Here is a 20,086-nt window from a genome sequence, read left to right as displayed (position 1 = left end):
TGTTTTTTGTTTTTGAGACGGAGTTCTGCTCTTGTTGCCCATGCTGGAGTGCAGTGGCACGATTTCTGCTCACTGCAACCTCCACCTCCCGGAGAACCACTGATTTAACACAACTTAAGACTAATTTCCAGAGTGTCATACAGTAAGAATACTTTTAAGTAACACATAGCCTAAAGATACATTTTTCTACTAGCTCTTGCTTAGGCAGAGGATTTTTTTGACTAGATCTCTGGAAACGAAGTTATGAATGTGCATAATATATGAAATAATAGTTTATACTTTAATTTTTGTGCCATGAAAAGTGATTTTTTTTTTTTTTTTGAGACAGAGTCTCTGTCTGTCCCCCAGGCTGGAGTGCAGTGGCTCACTCCAAGCTCGGCCTGCCGGGTTTACGCCATTCTCCTGCCTCAGCCTCCTGAGTAGCTGGGACTACAGGCGCCTGCCACTGCACCTGGCTAATTTTTTTTTGTATTTTTAGTAGAGACAGGGTTTCACCGTGGTAGCCAGGATGGTCTCAATCTCCTGACTTCATGATCTGCCCGCCTCGGCCTCCCAAAGTGCTGGGATTACAGGCGTGAGCAACCGCGCCCGGCCGAAAAGTAATTTTGTCATGAGAACTAATTGCTGAATGTCCTTTTTCATCAGAATTTTCCCGAGCATTTTTAATAGTAGACATAGTTAACTAAGTCTTCGTGTACTTTAGGTTTAATTACCTCAGTGTTAACAAATTTACAGTGCCATAGTGTGTTTGAAAGTGACTGTAAGTGCAGCAGGAGCAGCACACATTTTTGCGTGGTGTTCTTGTGTATCATTTGGTGGTTTAGTGCACAGTTGTGTCTCAGGAATTGAGCATCTCTCCTTCTGCTTAATTATTATGTGTGGGCCCTTGGGAGGGGCAGAGATGAGTTCTTATATTTGCAAATGTCATCATTAATTTATAAATGAGAAAATGAGTCACAGTGATTTTCAGCATTTGTCAGTATTCATTCCTTCAAGATGAAAATAGTGCAGGGTTTTTTTTTTTTAATCATTAGATATGTTTTCTTGTAAATTATTATTACTTTAGAGAGAGAGTCTCACTCTGTCGTCCATCCTGGAATGCAGTGGCACCACCGTAGCTCACTGCAGACTCCAGCTCCGGCTCAAGCAATTCTCCCACCTCAAACTCCTGAGTAGCTGGGACTACAGACACATGCCAATTAAAAAAATTCTTTTTAAATTTTTTTGTAGAGACGAGTTTTCACTATGTTTTCCAGGCTGGTCTCAAACTAGCCTCAAGTGATCCTTTCTCCTCAGTCTTTCAAAGTGCTAGAATTATAGGGGTGAGCCACCCCACTCAGTCTTTGTTGCATATTATTAAGGCAAACTCATATGATTGATATGGAGAGAATCATCTAATTATTATACCAAAATTAGCATTATTAAATAATTGTATTCATTTATTACCAAGTGTATTTATTGTAAGCTTTTGAGAAAATAAATCCAAAGAAAATTATGTTCTTACATCCAGTTTTTTAAAAATACTGAACAGTCATTTCTTATATATTCCTGAGGTTATGGTGCCAAATTGGTGGGTAAAATTGGCTAATACCCTTTTTTTAAATAAACATTTTTAGCTTGAGAAATATGTGAGGGAAAAAGGGAAGGGAAAGAAAAAGGGGAAATTAATATTTGTCGTTCTTGTTCAGAAATATCAAAACTTTTTATGAATGTTGTAGACTAAAAATAGTTACTTACTCTTATAATGTTGAAGGGTTGGGATAAGCAGATCGTTTTCAGTTTTAAAGTTCTGTGCTAAAAAATAAAATTCCGTGATCGATTAGGTCTATGGCATTTCATATCATAGATGAGGAAATGGAGGTTTTATGTATTTAAATTACATAGTAGTTGGATTAGGCAATAACATGATATTGGTTATTGATCTAAGTGGAACCTTTGGGATTTACATAGTCGAGCCTTGCGCCAGTCTGGAGGTGGCATTTCTGACAGATTGTCATCTAATCTCTGCTTAGTCACTTACAGAAATATAAGGAATTCATTAACTAACCAAGGCAGCCAGCCCAGGGTACATTTTAATAATTTGAATATAAAAGAAAACTCAGTCTTCTGCTAAACCAAAGTCTTGTCTATCTTCCATCCACTTGTCCTAGTCCTCTCCTTTTTTGCTGAATGGGAAAAAAAAATTTCCTATATGATAGTTCTTTTAGTTATTTTATTCTTCAGACTAGTTCTGTGTGTGTCTATATAACTGATTTATTTGTAAGACAGACAAGATGGCATCAGGCAACTGGGGAGAAGTATTATTCAATTCAATGAATTGTATAGGTCCAAAACGGTGAACTCTTATAAGTCATAAGGAATGGAACACTAGTGTGGGTAAAATTAAATCCACAGATATGTCTACCTAGCTATATTACTACTATGATATCCAGCTAAGGAGTGTACCATTGGGAAAATAGGAAACTCTTTGGAAACTCTTCTTTTTTTGGGGAAACAGGATGAATCTATGGTCTTGAAGATGGTGAAAATCTAAGCTCAGACTTTAAATTTCATTGTGTGTTTTAGGGCTCTACGTTAAGTCTTTCAAGGCACAAAAACTCCATAAGCTATTGCTTTAGATTATTTTGTGTTTACTAAGTGATATAATTATTAAAAATAAAAATTATAACCATATTTATGTAGTTCTTAAATATCACCAGTTTTAATAAACATAATAGATTTTCCTTGTAATTGTTTCTCAGAAGTCTACTGTTAAATGGATTCTGTGGGATAGTCAAATAATTATAGCTCAAATTAATTTGATATTTCTGTCTAAATTGAATTCTTCAGATTAGTTTTGTACTTAATATCAATAATGGTAGTTTGGCATTAAAGTAGCCTTCTAATTGTTTTAAATATTAATTAGATTTCCTAAACATCTCACAAATTGCTTAAGAAGAAGGGACCATGCCATTTCTCATCTAGTACAAATTTAGGTATAAATGGTGCTTAATAAATGCTTGCTCAATAGATAAGGCTTAATTTTTGCTTGGAAAATAATTTTGTAATTGTTAGGTATCTATTAAGTACAGTGAATTTTAATTAATAAACATCTTTGAAGAACTTCTAAAAACTGCAAATGTTCAAGAATATTCAGGTGAATAGTCAAATGAGGAACAGAAATGTGCCTGTTGAAAAAGTTTAACAGCATCAAAACTAGACACTGTGTGTTTTGAGATGCTGAAGCACTCTTATAACCAATTAAAGTATTTGTATTTTTAAATTGCATGTTTCCATTCTTTGTAACTACTTTGTTTTTCAGGTATATTCAGCAGATTCATTCAAATCTTTCCAAGTTATTTAGTTTGGAGATTGCTTTCTACATTAAAAAACAAGTAAATTAACAACTATTTTATGATTAAGATGAGGGATCTCAAGGTTTTTGTGAAGTGGACCTTTTAATTGCCCTGTAATGAGGAGCTTATCCTAGAAAGAAGCTCCTCTGTGTATGCATATGTAAGGACACAGATTGTGATGCCCCGGGAAATTTACTAACAGTAGAACTGTAGAATCATAACAGGGTTGGGAGTGCCTGCTGGCTATATTCCCTTCTCAGTTGGGAATTTCAGGAAACTGAGGCGAGACGTTTATGGCGCAGAGAGGGATGTGGCTGCTGCAGCTGGCTTGGAGACCTGTCAGGTAAGGCTTAAATAGCTACCAGTAGATAATATTCTACTGGTTGTGGAATCCCTGGTTAATGGGTCCTGATAGGTATAAGAGTTCCTCTTGTGAACTTCCTGTTTAAATCTCATTGAATTGGCTATTTTGTCCCATAATTAGGGGGTAGGGGCTGGATGGGAGTGGGTAAGGATTCCCTTTAAGAGTTACCAATCCAGTGATCTACAGCTGCAGCAAAGTCTCTTGCTGCTCTTGGACTGCTTTCAGTGTATTATGACTTGATTGCCTTTAGAACATGGTACCGGTTTTACTGAAGCAGCTATGTGATTTTCAGCATACCGCTTGGTTTCTGTGTTTTAGAGTCTTCAGTTCTATAAGAAGGTAATAGTAGATGATTTTAAGTCTTTCTAATCTAAAATTCTGTGTTTTTGAGACATGGGCATCTGTAGAAGCATAGAGGACAGTAAAGAGACAGAAATGAAGACAGTGGTGCGAAGTAATAAAAAGGGAAGGATAACATTTGTACTAGACTTAAGAAAGATTTTAGAAGGCATACGGATTTCTTGACATATTCTGTGTAAATAGAAAATCTTCCCATGGCTCCCTTTGTTTCATAGGTGGAGATGAGGGGAGTTTTGTTTCAGCAAATGTAAGCTTAGAGTCTGGGGTGAATCAGAGTGTTGTATTGGTTCTGGATGAACTGAGAAGCAGAGAGAACAGGTGTAAATAAATGCCCAAGAATATTTCTGATCTGTTTCATAGCTGAACGTGGAGAGTTAGATGTTGATCTTCCTCCCACCTCCTTCTTTAGTCAAGTAGGTTGAGAGCACCAGAGATCGTTTTTTCTTTAACCTTTTAGCTCAGTGATATCCAGAGCAATATGCCTACTCAGTGGAGAAGATAGTATTTGTGTGAATAAATTTACTGTTCTGTGTGTTACATGTCTAGTTAGGAGTGGTCCTCTAATTCTATAGCAATGAATCAGATGGTTGTAGCCGCTTCTATTTCTTGAATTATCCTTTGATTCTTCTCAGCTTGACCATGAAATTCATCTTTTTCTTATTCTTACTGCCTTTCAGATGTAGTTACTCTAGAGTAGGGCAAGTAGGTAGGGTCTTACTGAAAGGAGAGGAATTATAGATGTGGCCTTTTTCAACCCCGCAATGCACATAGGCATGTAAATCCTACTCATAAATGCCTGCAACAACCTAGATGTGGATTGCATATTTATTATGGTAATAATGTTTAGTTCTAAATTTTTCAGTCACGAATCTCTTACATATTGATATGTCTGAAATAAGATGTTTTCTTATGATTTCATAAGCACTTTTCTATATTTTACATGTTGTCTAGATTTTAGCATGGTATTCCTATACATAGTAACTAATAACTAGTAGTCATTTGGTGGGGGTACCTTTGAGAAAACAGTAAAATTAACATCAGTAAACAATAAATTAACATTAAGATTAAATATATTAACATCCTATTGATGTTAATTGGTATTGATGTAAAGGGTGTCAGTGTATTCACCAGCTGCTGTCTCAGCCATAGTTAATGTAGGTCATAATCTTATTGCTCCCTGTGTGTGAGGTGGTGTAAGTTAAACTGCCCAAATGGGTCCAAAATGTAATGACATGGCTTCGTATGACAAAAAAAAATTTCTTGCTTTTGTAACACTCCAAGGCAGGTGTTCAGGTTGGCTAGGATGCTCTTCACATATCTTATAAGGGACACAGGTCAAGAGCTTCTCAGCATCTCTCAAGTGAGCTAGAAAGGAAGGGGAAGAGCATGAAGGAGCAAGAATGGGAAGATGGGATGACCCAACCCTGGAAGTTTCTCCTATGATGACTTTTGACTAAAATCTGGACTTAAATGATTTTAAGCAGCTTGGCTACATTTCCCAGCCTCCTTTAGAAGCAAAAGTTTTAACAGTTGATCCTGGTTATCTCATGAATATACATTTGAGATATTTTCTCATTTGCATCTTTTGTAATGACTTTAAAAATATCACCAAAGCAGCTGCAATAACTGATTTATCTAGCGTCAGGGGAAATGAATCTTTCCAGCATACTTGAATTTTTTGGATATCAGAAGTTTACAGTTTTAATTGTCAGAACTTTATATTTTCGGAAATTTTTCCATGGTACTCTCTGGCTTAAAACAAAATATAATCTTATTTATTGATGACTCTCGTTCAACTATATGTGCCTCAGTAATTGTATTGAACCAGAATACACTGATACCCTTTACATATCCAAGTTTGTAGAGGAGTTTATTTCAAGTTATGTAATCACTTAGATTTGTTATTCTTTCCACTGATCTTCTGCTCCAATGAATTAATTATAACTTTTTGACGGTAAGGTCTTTCTCTTGCTTCTGAATCTCTTAAAGTGCCTGAAAGTAGTGCCTTGAATGGCCATAATCTGGCAAGCTTGCTTTGATCATTTTTTTGTTTGTTTTTATTGGCTTTTTTATTGGTAACTCTGTTGTGCTGTGTATGACAGTGATTCTCAAATTTCAGTCTACCAGAATCGCCTAGAGGATGGTTAAACCCCAGCATTTGCGTGGTTCCATCCCCAGAGTTTCTGATTTAGTAGCTCTGGGTGAACCAGGGAAGATTTGCTTTTCCAATGTGTTCCCAGGTGTTGCTGATGCTGCTGCTTGTCCTGGGACTTCATTTTGAGAATGACTGCTCGATTTAGAACTTTTGTTGTTCTTATCTCCTCTTTCCTCTTAATCTCCCTTTCTCATCCTCCTCCTAATCTGCTGAGAGCTAAGAACACAAATATATCTTTTAGTAACTTTTTTTTTTTTTAATGAGAAAAAGGCTTTGAGTCAAGGACTTGAATTGTTTCCTGTGAATAAGGTACATGAGCTTTACATTATCCTTTGGCTGAGGCTAGTATCACTTCATTTCTGGTTAATGTCTGTGTTCTGAATTACTAGAGTTATTGTTGAATTCATGAATATAGTAGGAGTTGCCGATGCTTAGTCATGAATAGATCTGGGAAACAGGGATTCCTTCCACCTTGGTAATGTTAGTGAGACAAAATATAAATTAGTTACTATAACTTTTAGTTTTTCAAGATACTTAGGAAATGAGTAGCATAAGTACTGTGGCTGTTTAAAATATAAAACCCTCAAGCAGAGTCCCATGGATGGAAAAAAAAAAACAACAACCCTGTGGTTCTGGAACTAGTAATCAGATGTCTTTTATTTACATGTTACACTTTAATATGTATGTTTTAAAATGGTTACAAAAACATCAACTAACTTGTTCACATGAGAACATGTCCTGGCAAAAAAAGAAAGAGAAAATAAGAGAAAACAACTAAATTGTTGTTAATGTTAGATAAATAAGAGGTGCTTATTGATTCAACCACAGTTTTCTTGAGATCAACTTTAATTTTTGTTTGTACTTCGGTGGTAGCTTTTTTCATTGGAAAGAAATCCAAAATTAAAATTACATTGTTAACTAAATCTTACTTTTTTGTGTGAATTTTTGTAATTAATTTTCATAAGACACTCTTGTCTTAGAGTTTCTTGTTTGTAAACAAAACAACACAATTTATCACTATGAATGAAGGACACCATTTACTCAAACATTCACTACCACTCAAGAAGAAAAAAATGGTTCTTTTGAACCAAAAATTTATATTTAGTAGCTAACACCTTTCTTCCCCGTGTTTTGATACTTCGTTTAAATAAGTGTTATTATTTAAAAGATTGCCACCATTGTAGAGTCTAGGGAGATCCCATCATTTTAGATCATTTGGCCAAGTTTGGGGACAAGCGGGTAGGTTACTGTTTTGTTTCTTCAAACATTATAGAGACCAAAGTAAGTAACCTACTATTACAGGCCAATGGGTAAGGTTCCTACTAGTATAGTTAAAACCCTGATGCTGGTTTTTTAAAATATGTTGAATTATTCATGTTTTTGGGATTTAGGCACTGCACTTTATACAGTCAATATTCTAATGATATTTGTTGAATTAATTAATGACAGTTCATCTAGAAATGACACCATTAATACAGGCAAGACTGAAGTTACGTCAAAGGGAAGATTACTACGTGTAGACCAGGAAAACAAAGTAGTTGTGCAGGCTGTGATCGCCATCAAATATTGAGGACTGTGTGCTTGATACAGCTCAGGTTAAATTCATCATATAAATTGACATTATGTGCCTGAGTTTGGTCAATAAGATTAAATACATTTTATGAGGAAGCTTTAAGGTACTTAATTATTTTAGTAATGCTTACAGTATTTCTAATACCAGATAGTCTAAGTATCTATCATAGATAGATATTCAGCCAAAATGAAGTAGAATTATATAAATTAGTTGATGAAATTCTGTAGTTATTAAGGGGAAAATCAGAGATGGAAATTAAGTTGCAATTATTTGGGTTAGATCCACATGGCCTCTATTAAAGGTGATTTACATATAAAAATAAGTCTAGGCAACACAGCTTGACCTGGTCTCTCAAAACAAATAAACAAACAACAACCATAGGCAGGTATGGTGGCACACACGTGTAGTCCCAGCTACTTGGGAGCTTGAGGCGGGAGGATTGCTTGAGCTCAGGAGTTCAAGGCTGGAGTGAGCTATGATCACACAATTGATCTCCAGCCTGGGCAGCACAGTGAGACCCTGTCTCTGAAAATGAAAATAAATAAGTTAATTAATTAAAACTTTTTAGAGTGCTTCAAAATTTGTCATTTTATTGCATAATATAAAGAGAGGATTTTGTACTTTTAATCAGTTCATGGTGTTATAATTGAAATGTCACTGTTACACAGTCATAAGGTAAACATTTCACACTTTTCCTTTATATTTACCCAAAAGTGAAAACCAGTTCTTGTTTACTTCTCAAAAAAATGAAAAAGAATACTTTATTTGTAATATCTTTGTAGTCTCATTCACAGAATTCCTGGTTCCCCCCGCCCACCCGGAGGCTGTAAAAATGAGGATAAGGGGTTAGAAATTTCCAAGACGTGACTGTTGTTAAGATAGACATTGAAGGACAGCAAAATAAGAGTAGAATTAGGTATCATAAAGAGCATAGTCTTTGAATCGAAGGTTCAGTTTACCACGAATCTAGATGTTGGATACTTCAAGAATAGAAAATTGTTCTATCACATCTTAAAAAACTGTTGTTTTAATGGTAGCTATTGATTTGACCCACTTTAAGTGGGATATGTTATATTTGCATATAGAAGATGAAGCTCTAGTAGCTTCAGCATAAAAAAAAAAATTCTTTGAAATGTATACTCACTTTGGCAGCACATACGCTAAAATTAGAACAGTACAGAGAAAACTAGCATGGTCCCTGTGCAAAGATGACATCCAAATTCATGAAGTGTTCTGCATTATAATATATTTTTAAAAATTTATAAAGATTAAAAAATAAAAATTTATGAAATACTGTACTGAGAATTTAATTTCCATTGGCATAAAAACAAATGATATACACAAAATTACATATATATGTATTAGGAGTCACATTAAGTATTTAGATAAGGGATCTGTTAATTTGAGTTCAAGGATGAGCAACCTTTATTCAAAAACATTTTTTTTTTTAAAGACTCCCTTTTATTATGTTAGGCTAAAATTGTAACCTGTTGACAGAAAATAACTGATTTATGGGGAAATCAGCCCTCTGTGAAAATAATGATTTGTGAGTGTACATATTCCTCATCAATTTTACAGAACAAGTTTTTAGGTTAGATTCACTGTAAAACTTATCTGAATTTACAGATTAGAATACTATTATCTTTTTTTTTTCTTGAGTAGCTTAATAGATATCCAGCATGCAGATTGTTAAACTAGAGTATGAAAATTTTAAATCAGTAATTCTGAAAGGCAAATGTATTGGTAAAATCAGGGTTGTAACTTCAGATGGTTGCTTTTAGTAATTGTTTAAAAAGTGGAAAAAAATTATGTTAAAAACCTCATATAGAGGAGAAGGGATTTTTGTGATTTGCTCAAGTGCATTTTTTCCTAATATTTGGAAATTATGACACTTTTTTTTTTTTTTTTGAGGCGGAGTCTCACTCTGTTGCCCAGGCTGGAGTGCAGTGGCATGATCTCGGCTCAGTGCAACCTCGGCCTCCTGGGCTCAAGTGATTCTCCTGCCTCAGCCTCCTGAGTAGCTGGGATTACAGGCGTGTACCACCACGCCCGGCTAATTTTTGTATTTTTAGTAGAGATGGGGTTTCACCATGTTGGCCAGGCTGGTCTCAGACTCCTGACCCCGAGTGATCTGCCCACCTCGGCCTCCCAAAGTGTTGGGATTACAGGCATGAGCCACCATGACCGGCCTGGAAATTTATGACATTCTTATTAGAATTGTGGCTTATTTTGTTTGGAGGAAAAGTATATTGTGTAGCTGTGTGCATTTTTTTATGTTGCAAATTAATTTTGTGTTTGAACATTTATTCCTTGAGGAAGCTTTAGAGGTACCTCAGGATGTCATGAAATCATTGTAGAAATTAAACAGGCTTTTATAGTTTCACTGGCAAATACCAGGTTTATAGTCTTTCTAAAATCTAATCTCCCTGATGTTTTCCCTTTGTATTTCTATAAAAAGAATATAGTTCCATTTATTTCAACAGAAATTCTGTTTTATTCCATTAACATTGATTTCATGTTAATCTTTTAAAGATGCGTATCAGCATTTCCCAAGGTGCCTTTAAAATATGCATTGCTGACCAGGACCCCTAAACCTACCAATCCAGTTTCTCATCCAGACCTCCATTTTTCTTTTCTTTCAGTTCTATAAATGTCTTTTTTAGAAAGCCCTTCAGGTATTGTGGTGTCAATCCTATTTAAGAACCAGTGCCTTAAGAGAGTTGGGGCAGTTAAGAAGCACTAGTGTGGTCTGGTACAGTGAGGGAGAACAGGCTTCCCCTTCCTCTTACTTTCAGTTCCACGTGGGTTTTGTTGTTACTATTTTAAGAGGCAGGGTCTTGCTCTCTTTTCCAGGTTGGAGTGCAGTGGAGTGATCATAACTCATTGCGGCCTTGAATTCCTGGGATCAGACAGTCCTCCCACCTTGGCCCCCCAAAGTGCTGAGATTACTGGCCTCCATATGATAATAATTAGAAGAAAACATTAATATATTGTTTATTATGAAAAATTAAAATTTTTCATGTTTTGGAGTTTTGGTATGATTATGAAGATAATATCGGTGTGTATGTGAATGTATGATTTCTATATGCTATAAAAATTACAGATAACAAGGGTTTTAAACTGATTAATTCATTTTCCCATCTTCAGTTTTCTCTGTAGCTACCTAAGCTATGTGAAAATCTGTTAATTGCCTTAGGAGAGTGTGTCCTGACTTGTCTTCATACCTCAGTTCATTTTAGAATTTATTAACTCTTATCCTACATTCTGTTTGCTGAGTTAAGACTTTTCTTGTGTAGGCTTTTATGAAGTTGAGTAAATTGATCATCTTCCTCTTGAGTATTCTTTATTTTTCTTTCTTTTTTGTTTTTAATTTCAAAACCTTCATTTTAAGAAAGATTCTTGAACAGGAAACCTGAGATTTATTTTTGTGCTCTTCATTTTCCATATCTACTTGGCTTTCATATTATATCTATGAACTGTCTTCTATTTTCCTTTTTTACTCTTGCCATCATAGCCTCTTCCAGGCACTATTTAGGCTAATTGGTCTACCCTTGCATTTCTTTTTTGTATAATAATGAAAGTAATCTTAACATATAGACCAAATCATGACTAAATGTCATTAGAATAATTTCCAAGCCCCTTACCATGGCCTGCATAATATGTTTTATATACCTATAATCTCACCTGTCATTCTTTCCCTTGTGTACTCCGTTCTGGGCTTTTACTGACATTCCCCAAATAATGTAAAGCTCTGTTTGATTCATGTTCTCTGCATTTGTCGTTCCTCCCATTCTTCTCATGGCTGGTTCCTTCTTCTTAGGTCCCTGCTAAAGTGTCACTTATAAAAAAAGGCCTTTGACAGTGTAAGGGAAGTTTCCCGCCATTATTTTCCATCCTTTTCCCCTGTTTACTTCCTTTAAATAATTGAAGGTTCTATTAGAATACTGCCATCTTTCTTTTCTGATTAAATAGACCTAGTCCCTTTAACTCTACTTCATATAGGACTTCACTCTTTTATGAAGTACATCTCCTGTTCTTTAAGAATATGTATTTGAACATGGTCAGCCTTTTCCCCATCTCTGTGCCTTTGCTTGAGCCTTATGTTGCCTGGAAGACTCTCCTATTTATTGAGATCTTTGCCTACTTTTTATTGATTAGGTCAAATGTCTTTTTCTTGGAAGTCATACCTACTTCTCTAGTCATCATAGTATCTCCCATTTCTTTGCTTTTATAGTGTGTTGAGTATCTCATAATTTTTTAATATTTTTGTCTTTCTCTAATATATATACATACACACACACACACACACACACACACACACACACACACACACACGTATTTATTTTAGAGATAGGCTGTAGCCCAGGCTGGAAAGCAGTGGCTCGATCGTACCTCACTGCACCCTCAAACTCCTGGGCTCCTGCCTCACCCTGTGGAGTAGCTAGGACTAGAGGCACTCACTACCATGCCCGGCTGATTTAAAAAAAATTTTTTTTTTTTTATAGAGTTGTGGTTGCTGCAGGCTGGTGAGAGTTGCTCCAGGCTGGTCAAACTCCTGGCCTCAAATGATCCTCCTGCTTCCACCTCCCAAAGTATTGGGATTACATATGTGAACCCCTATGCATGGCCTTCATGTTAGTTTTATACGTATTTATTTCCTCCACTAAAGTTAAATGCTCCTGGGGTATTTTATCCTTTATTGTGATCACATGTGGAGAGCTACAGTTAAGTATTAAGATTGAACATTTTTAAGCATTTTAATGAGCTTTATGGTAGACTGTGAACTGTGTGAGTTTAGACCTAGGTTTTATTTCTCGATATCTTCAATTTTTAGAATCTCGCTCACTGTTTGATCTCATGCTGATTCCAATGAGCTTTCATATATAGGTACAGATCAGAATCACATACGGTGCTTTGAAAATATAAGTTCTCTAGTCCCCCATCTAGGACCTATTAAATAAAAAACACAGATTTGGAGCATCAGCCTTTATCTATGTTTTTTAAAAATTCACAGGAGATTCTAACATATACCCCTTTACATCTAGAGTAAAAAATGTTCAGAGTGCCAGAAAATTTGAAGGAAGGTAAATTTTATCTGATTTGAATGAGGGTATAAAGGAAAAAACTTCCATGGAAGAGGAACTGAGATGGTTTTTAAAGGAAGGGTAAGATTTTTTTATCTGTTTTAAAAATAGGCAGTTGAGAATCAGTGAAGTTTGTTATTTTTTCTATTTGTTTTAACCAGTTTAGCATAAAGACAAATGTTCTCAGTGAATGTTTAAAAATTAATTCAATCTGAATTAGGTAAAGACTGAACATCTGTAAAGAAAATCTCAGGCATGGTACCAAGCCATAGGCTTAGAGCAGGGTTCTTTTTATTTTTGTAGAGATGGGGTCTCCCTTTGTTGCCCAGCCTGGTCTTGAACTCCTGGACTCAAGCGATCCTCCTGCCTTGGCTTCCCAAAGTGTTTTGTTTTGTTTGTCTTTCTTAAAAGCAAACAATACCTTGGTATCAGTGCATATTGGTTAAATATCAGCTCTCTAAAAGTGATGATTTTGCATGACTATTTAAATATTGAGATCATATGGATTCTTTTGTTTTACAGAGGTCTATCTTACTTAGGCTCTTAGTCCCTGCTTTTGTTATGTGGAGTTCGTTTTTGTTTTATCTTTTCAAATATTTATATCCAAAGAGTAGAATTTTGTTTTAAAATTAGCATTGTTAGGCAAGTGAAAACATTAGATTGGGCTGGAACATGGAAAAATTAATGGAAAATGGTCTAGAGGTAGACAGATTTTTTTTTTTACATGTTAAGTACCTCATGCTCCTCTTTTAAAATCTTTTTAACAGTTTTATTTGCCATCAGCTTCACAGAGTTTGGCACATTGTTTCTTGAGGGTTGTCAGAATGTGGGGAGAAGAGACTAGTAGATAATAAGACTGGAAAGATGGGTTGGAACTTAACTATATCACAGGAACTCAGAAATGAGCAGGCAGCCAAACCTTAAGACTTAATTATCATTTCTGCCCCTAGAGAACCTGTGAACTGGGAGCACCAAAACTTAATTAGAGCTTAGAACATTAGTTTTCATACATTTTTAAAAAATAGCAGCAGTACTCTTGTGAAGTCCTGTGTGAACCCCCAACCCTGAAGTTACATAAAGCAGATAAAGCTGGAATTTACAGGTTCGGGTTTATTACATTAACTCATGAAGTTATTCAGTGAGAATAACAAAGCTATGTAGTATTTCATGGAATATAATAGCTTGAAATTGGTGGGTGAAGAATAATAATTAACTTTGTATCCCTCAAGTCTCCTTTTTTATATTTTTAATCATATAGTAACATGAAAATCATGAATTCCATGGGTAAGTTGTGTACTCATGTGTTGAAGTTTCTCTGAGTACATGTGCATTTAAACAAAGATTATTGCAGAGTCACTACCTTCCTAATAAAAAAAATCTGTATATATGCACAATGGTGATGAGAGAGGCTTTACCTTGAGGTCTGCATGAAAATATCCTAAGCCAACACAAACTAAGTATATTGGTGTTGGTATGTTAAAACATGAATGCATATTAATTTAACCTGCATTTGTGTGTTTTTATTTTTTTAATAAATAGTGGAAAAGCAGATAAAAAGAAATTCAAATCAGGCATTTACAAAACCCCAAGGCACTGGTAGAAGCCTAAGGTGTAGTTAAAACTGTTTTAAAACCACTGCCATAGGTGGCCTGTTTCTCAGTAGGAGGGAATTTACCAGTACATGGGTTAAGGAGGCTGGGAAGGCTGCAGCGCTTTTCTTAGCTGAGATTCCTCATTTGAACCAAAGAATACAGAAAAGTGATATAAGCGATTATTTTGTCATTCTCCAAAGGGTAATGTCTATCAGGTGGCATTATACAATGGGTGTTTAGCTCATTGGTGCTTAATCCCCCTGAAACCCCTTTTGAAAGGTTGGGAAAGCGAGGAATCAATAAGGCATTAAAAACCAAGGAACCAAACAACAAAAAAAAACAACCAAAATGTCAGATGCCTATATTCAAATGAATACAATTTTCAAGACATGCATGGTCACTACTGTATTGTAGTTCACAAGTCTGAGCTCTTAGGCACTGAGTTTATGGCTGAGAATCAAGATTTGTTCATGTTAAAACTTGGAAATGAGAAAGATATATTTTGATTAGGATAGATTTTCATTTGATTAATTAATAGCATTGATACTTTTTTTAATGAAAAGTTGTATTGGCCACTTTCATGATTCTGTCTGGATGCAGGCTTGAGTAACGTTTGTAAACAAAAAAAACTTTCAGTCTAATTCATACAAAAGGAAAAATGATGTTTCAGTGTTTTGAAATTAGCTTGAGCTCTTTAGTTCCTTTTCTTATTTCCCCCCCCTTTTTTTCATAATAGCGTATTATAGACAAAACCACTAACTCATAAAATGGGAATGTTCCCTTGTTTGGTTATGGCATATCTTGAAGCTCAAAGGCTATGCATGTTGATTTTTTTTGGTTTTAGACATAAGGCAAGTCACTATTTCAGGTCTTGAAATAGAACATGTTACTCTTTTTAATCTTTTGATTCAGAATATTTTATTTAACAAGTGAATCAGAACCTTGAATTTAAGGAATTATGTAACATTTCACTAGTTCATTATGTATGGCATTTAGCAGAGTTACTCTAGATATCCAAACTGCTTTTCTGGGTGGAGACTTTTAATCCCACCCCCCCGCCCCCCCCACACTCCACACACACCCACACAAGGAAAGTAACCAACTTTTCAAAGATAAAATACAACAAAATAAAAATAGCTTTGGCCCTTACAGTACTTTCTATTTATGTTCCCTTCATATTTCTTCCCAGTGAGAAACCATATGGTTTGTGCTATAGCTTTTCTTGAAAACTTTGTTAGCTATTTAACAGTCTCACTGTAACTGAGTGAAAGCTTTAATCAAGAACTGCCCGTGACATATAGATGCCTTCGGTTCATTGGCTACTTCTGTAGTTGAAAGGAAGTTGAACTATTTTTTTGGACCCAATAAGTTTGTCCTTTCCACTTGGGTGTTGAAAGAGCTTATGAGCAGTAGCTGTTCTGATTTTTGTTGGTTGTTTTCTCTAGGGAACAAGCTACCCTCTGAGTCAGCACTGGACTTGAAGATAAATCCTACAATTCATGAAACTGACTGATTCGACTAAAGGATGGATAGTTTGGGCAGCGTTGGACAGCTCTATGAGGGGTCTGTTTGTTTAACTGAAGGGATTGTTGAGTTCAGCAACTTTTAATTCCCCTAATCGTAAGGGGTTGCTGTTGTGAAAACAGGGTTTGTGAAGGAATCAGTTCTGGCAATTAACATCAGTATTCTTACTGACTTCGTTTTTATTTTATTGTCAAACTTCTTTAAAGTGGAGAAATTTTACTGCTTTTTTTGCCAGCAAGAATTTGTATGCACTGAGAGGTCAGCATAGAAGCTTTGCAGTCTACTTATGAATCCAAGTTCTTTTTTTTAAATATATGAGATTATAAACATTTCTCTCAAGTAAACCTTTTGACACTTGGATTAATTCATCTTTGCAAAGGTAGTATGCATTTGTGGCTTAGAATTTTTAAGATTTAATGGAACTTAATTTGAGTAGTAAATATTTTGCTAGTTTAGTGAGTATATTTTGGTTTATGGCTAACATGCTTTTTAGATAACTATTTTATTAATAAGATATAATTAACTTTTACCCTAAAACTTTACAGGCTTTTAAAAATCAATCTTTGAGGAAATGAGATTAATTATAATGTTTAATTATATGGATTTTTAATCTGAAACATGAGGGATTTAAGCTACAGAATAAAAATCTTCATACCCTAATTTTCTGGGCCATAATTATGCACAGTGGATTGTCTTTTTGAAGATAAAACATGCGGTGGGATGATATAGGAAATCCCAAAGCTGTGTCTGTGTGGTAACACATATAATTTTGTTATTTAAGAATTAAAAGATTATAAATGTATAAATTTTATTTTAATCATTTGAAAGTTGGTATGGTTGAAAATATATAGGAGTAAGATAGTATTACCTAGCCAGTATTTGAGTAGATTCTTTAAATATCTTTGATTGATTAGGCTAGAAGTACAAATAGTCATCCATCATGACAGAGTTTAGAAAACTGGGCTTTAGACAAATGAGTTTGCAGAAAATTCAACTTTCGCTCCATTAGCTGCATGATTCTCATTGCCTTGTTAAGCTTGATACTTTTGATTAAGAACGTTTTTTGCCAGATTTGATATTCTCTGCAAAGGTTAATTTGATTGAAAAAATGAAATTATTTTGAGGAAAGAAGTAAAGGCTAGTATTAGTGTTTACTTTCTGATTCTGTTGATTTTTGGATGGTGAAGTGGTTGGTTTTATATTGTACACTGTATTCTGGGATGAGATCCATGTTTAAAACATACATATGGCTATGGCTTGTTTGTCCCAGTCATATCTTTATTTGTGTCCACTTTTAAATTTTCCTTTTCGGCCGGGTGTGGTGGCCCATGCCTGTTATCCCAACACTTTGCTGGGAGCCGAGGCGGCAAGGTTGCTTGAGTCCAGAGTTCAAGGCCAGCCTGGGCAACATTTTGAGACCCTGTCTCTACAAAAAATACACAAATGAGCCAGGGGTGGTAGCATGTGCTGGTGATCCAAGCTACTAGGGAGGCTGAGGCAGTATGTGATTGCTTGAGCCTGGGAAGTCAAGGCTGCAGTGAACCATGTTGGCGCCACTGCACTCCAGCCTGAGCAACAGAGTGAGACCCTGTTTCAAAAAAAGGACAAAAGAAAGAAAAAAGAAAGTTCTCTTCAACAGAAGGCTGTACTTGCATACAGTATATAGTCATCTAGAGCTTGGGAATTTTTTTGACTAGGTTGCATCAATTGCAAATAATGCTGTGACATTCAAACTTTAATTGCAATAGTAATTATGCTGAAATACCTTCCTTAAACTCAGTTTCTTCTTCTGTTAAGAAGAGCCAGTGATAGAAATGGTCTAAGGAACAAAGCTTGTCTCTGAAGCACTGAAATAACAAGTGGTGGTGGCAGGGGTGGGGGTTGTGAGGGAGGCTTCCTTGAACTCAACTTTGGATTATTTATTTCTACTCTTTGAATCATAAGGAAAGTCAAAGAAGAGACTTTATTAATTCTTAACATGTTTAGGACTCTTAGAATTTGGGGATATAAACATAGTGTCTGTGTTTTGGGCTATAAGTATGTATTCTTTGGGGGGATGATTTGGGGAATTTGGTTAAAAATGAATAAGAAGTATTTGTAGTAGTAGCGCATTTTTTGTATTTTGATTATGATTACATAAGTTCCTTAGTATGATTTTTCTCATGGCAAAAGCCCCAGATATTGGCCTTGTTATTAAGAAGATAATGCTTCACATACCCTCAAGTCATCTGTTCAAGATGATGTATGTTTTATTAATTTCTAATCTAAATCATTACCTTCAATGTAGTTAGACATGACAATTTATTATTGAGGATTTAGTTTGGTTATTGGAACTTCATTAAAACTGTTTGTATAACCTAGGTTTACCCAGATTGCATTGACCTAGAAAAAGTAACACATACTAGAGTAATAAGACTTTGTCAGAAGAATGTCCTTCATCCCAGATTCCTTCACGTTCCTCTATTTCTCTCATAGTGTCTAGTGGGTTGTTTCATGTTTGCTTTTAAACAGTATTGACAGACATATATGCTGCTTGATAGCATGATCATTTGCTTTTCCTCTGCCCCCAGATTTTTGTTATACTTAGTACTTCCATGATGGCCTTTGTCATTCCAGGCAATTTGATGATGATAGCTATTGTTGTATTTAGCATCTCGGTTGTTGGTACGAAGAAAAGAGGAGATCTTCACCTCTAATCCATTTCTTTTCAACAAAATTATTTTTTAATAATTTCCCATCTACACAGTGTGCCATTTACATGTGTAGATGGGAATACAGAGAGGATTAAGGCACAGTTCTTCCCCATAGATTGAATCACATGTGGTATTTGCAGCAAAAAGAACAACAAAGTGATGGGAATAATTTTTACATATGGATGTCAAGAAAATCTTCATCAAGTAAGAAGATATTTCAGAAGAATGAACTAGAATTTACTGTGAGGTTGAGGTTTAGAGTATTTGATGTTGGCAAGTACGGCTGTTGATGTATGAGAGGAGGGAGAAGCTTTTTTGATGTGTGGGTACATGAAGCATCATGGTGTCTTCAGAGAAGCTGTATTAATCTTTAGATAATTTGAAAAGAATCTTCATTAAAATATTGTCTTCCAGTCTATGAACATGGATTGGTTCTCCCTCTCCAGTTGTTCCCAGGTTGTCTTTAATGTCTTTCCACAAAGTTTTGTAATTATTCATGTTTAGGTCTTATACATATTTCGTTAGGTTGATTTTGTATCTTTATACAAGATGCTTTGTAGTACTCACTGGTGTCATAATTGGTATCTTTAAAAAAATCTTTTAAATGGATTATTTCTGATGTTTAGATATATGGTAAACTTTTGTATTTGGTCACCCTGATAAACTCTTATTTCAAATATTTTGTAGATTCTTGTATTTGGATGATGGCAAACAATGATAGCTTTATTTCTTCCCGTCCAGCTTTTTTTCCTGTCATCTTGTGCTGGCTAGGGCCTTTAGTGCAATGTTATAGAGAAGTGCTCATAGTTGATATTTTTGTCTTGTTACTGATTTTAAAAAGAATGTTTTTGATATTTCCCTGTTTAGGATGATCTTCACTCTGGAATCTCAGATGCACTTGATTTGGATGCCCTTTTTAACTTTTCTGGTTGAAGCAAATACTCCAGATTTTACTGGAATGGATTTAAAACCTTGACACTAATTCATGAGGCATTTATTTATTCAGTGACTCTTACGGGCCAAAAACATAAGCGAGACAAAAATTTTCACTTTTATGGAATTCACAGCTTTTATTTTTCATTTGTGTCTGTCTTCATTTGAATTACTTACACTTTGAATTACTTACCATTATCATAATGAAAATGTTTTAATTGGTAGGTGTTGATACATTGACTTAAAAAGATACCAGAAGTCTACGGCAGTGTTTATATTCCACACAGCCTTTTAATAATGGTCTGATTTAACTTTTTTTTTTTATCTATGCCAATCTGAGAAGAGGCCAACAGTGAGCCACTTTTAATTTCTGTCTCTTTAGGGTTTTTTTTTTTTTTTTTTTGAGAGGGAGTCTTGCTCTGTCATCCAGGCTGGAGTGCAGTGGTGTGATCTTGGCTCCCTGTAAACTCCGC

At 35.2% G+C, this 20,086-nt stretch overlaps 1 protein-coding gene and 1 non-coding gene across 5 annotated transcripts in view; both read left to right on the top strand.

Annotated features, from left to right (window-relative positions):
* The window catches only part of PAN3 (poly(A) specific ribonuclease subunit PAN3), a 164,330-nt gene that overhangs the window by 91,851 nt on the left and 52,393 nt on the right, over positions 1-20,086 (top strand). The gene's annotated exons all lie outside the window — the stretch shown is intronic.
* On the top strand, positions 8,924-9,030 carry LOC116467645 (U6 spliceosomal RNA). The gene has a single exon (XR_004247861.1). It is a non-coding gene; the product is annotated as a U6 spliceosomal RNA (small nuclear RNA).

This window comes from Hylobates moloch, unplaced genomic scaffold (genome assembly GCF_009828535.3).
Source record: "Hylobates moloch isolate HMO894 unplaced genomic scaffold, HMol_V3 SCAFFOLD_4, whole genome shotgun sequence".
NCBI lineage: Eukaryota > Metazoa > Chordata > Mammalia > Primates > Hylobatidae > Hylobates > Hylobates moloch.
The sequence above is the reverse complement of the archived record's forward strand: the minus strand, read 5'-3'. Positions and strand labels throughout refer to the sequence as shown.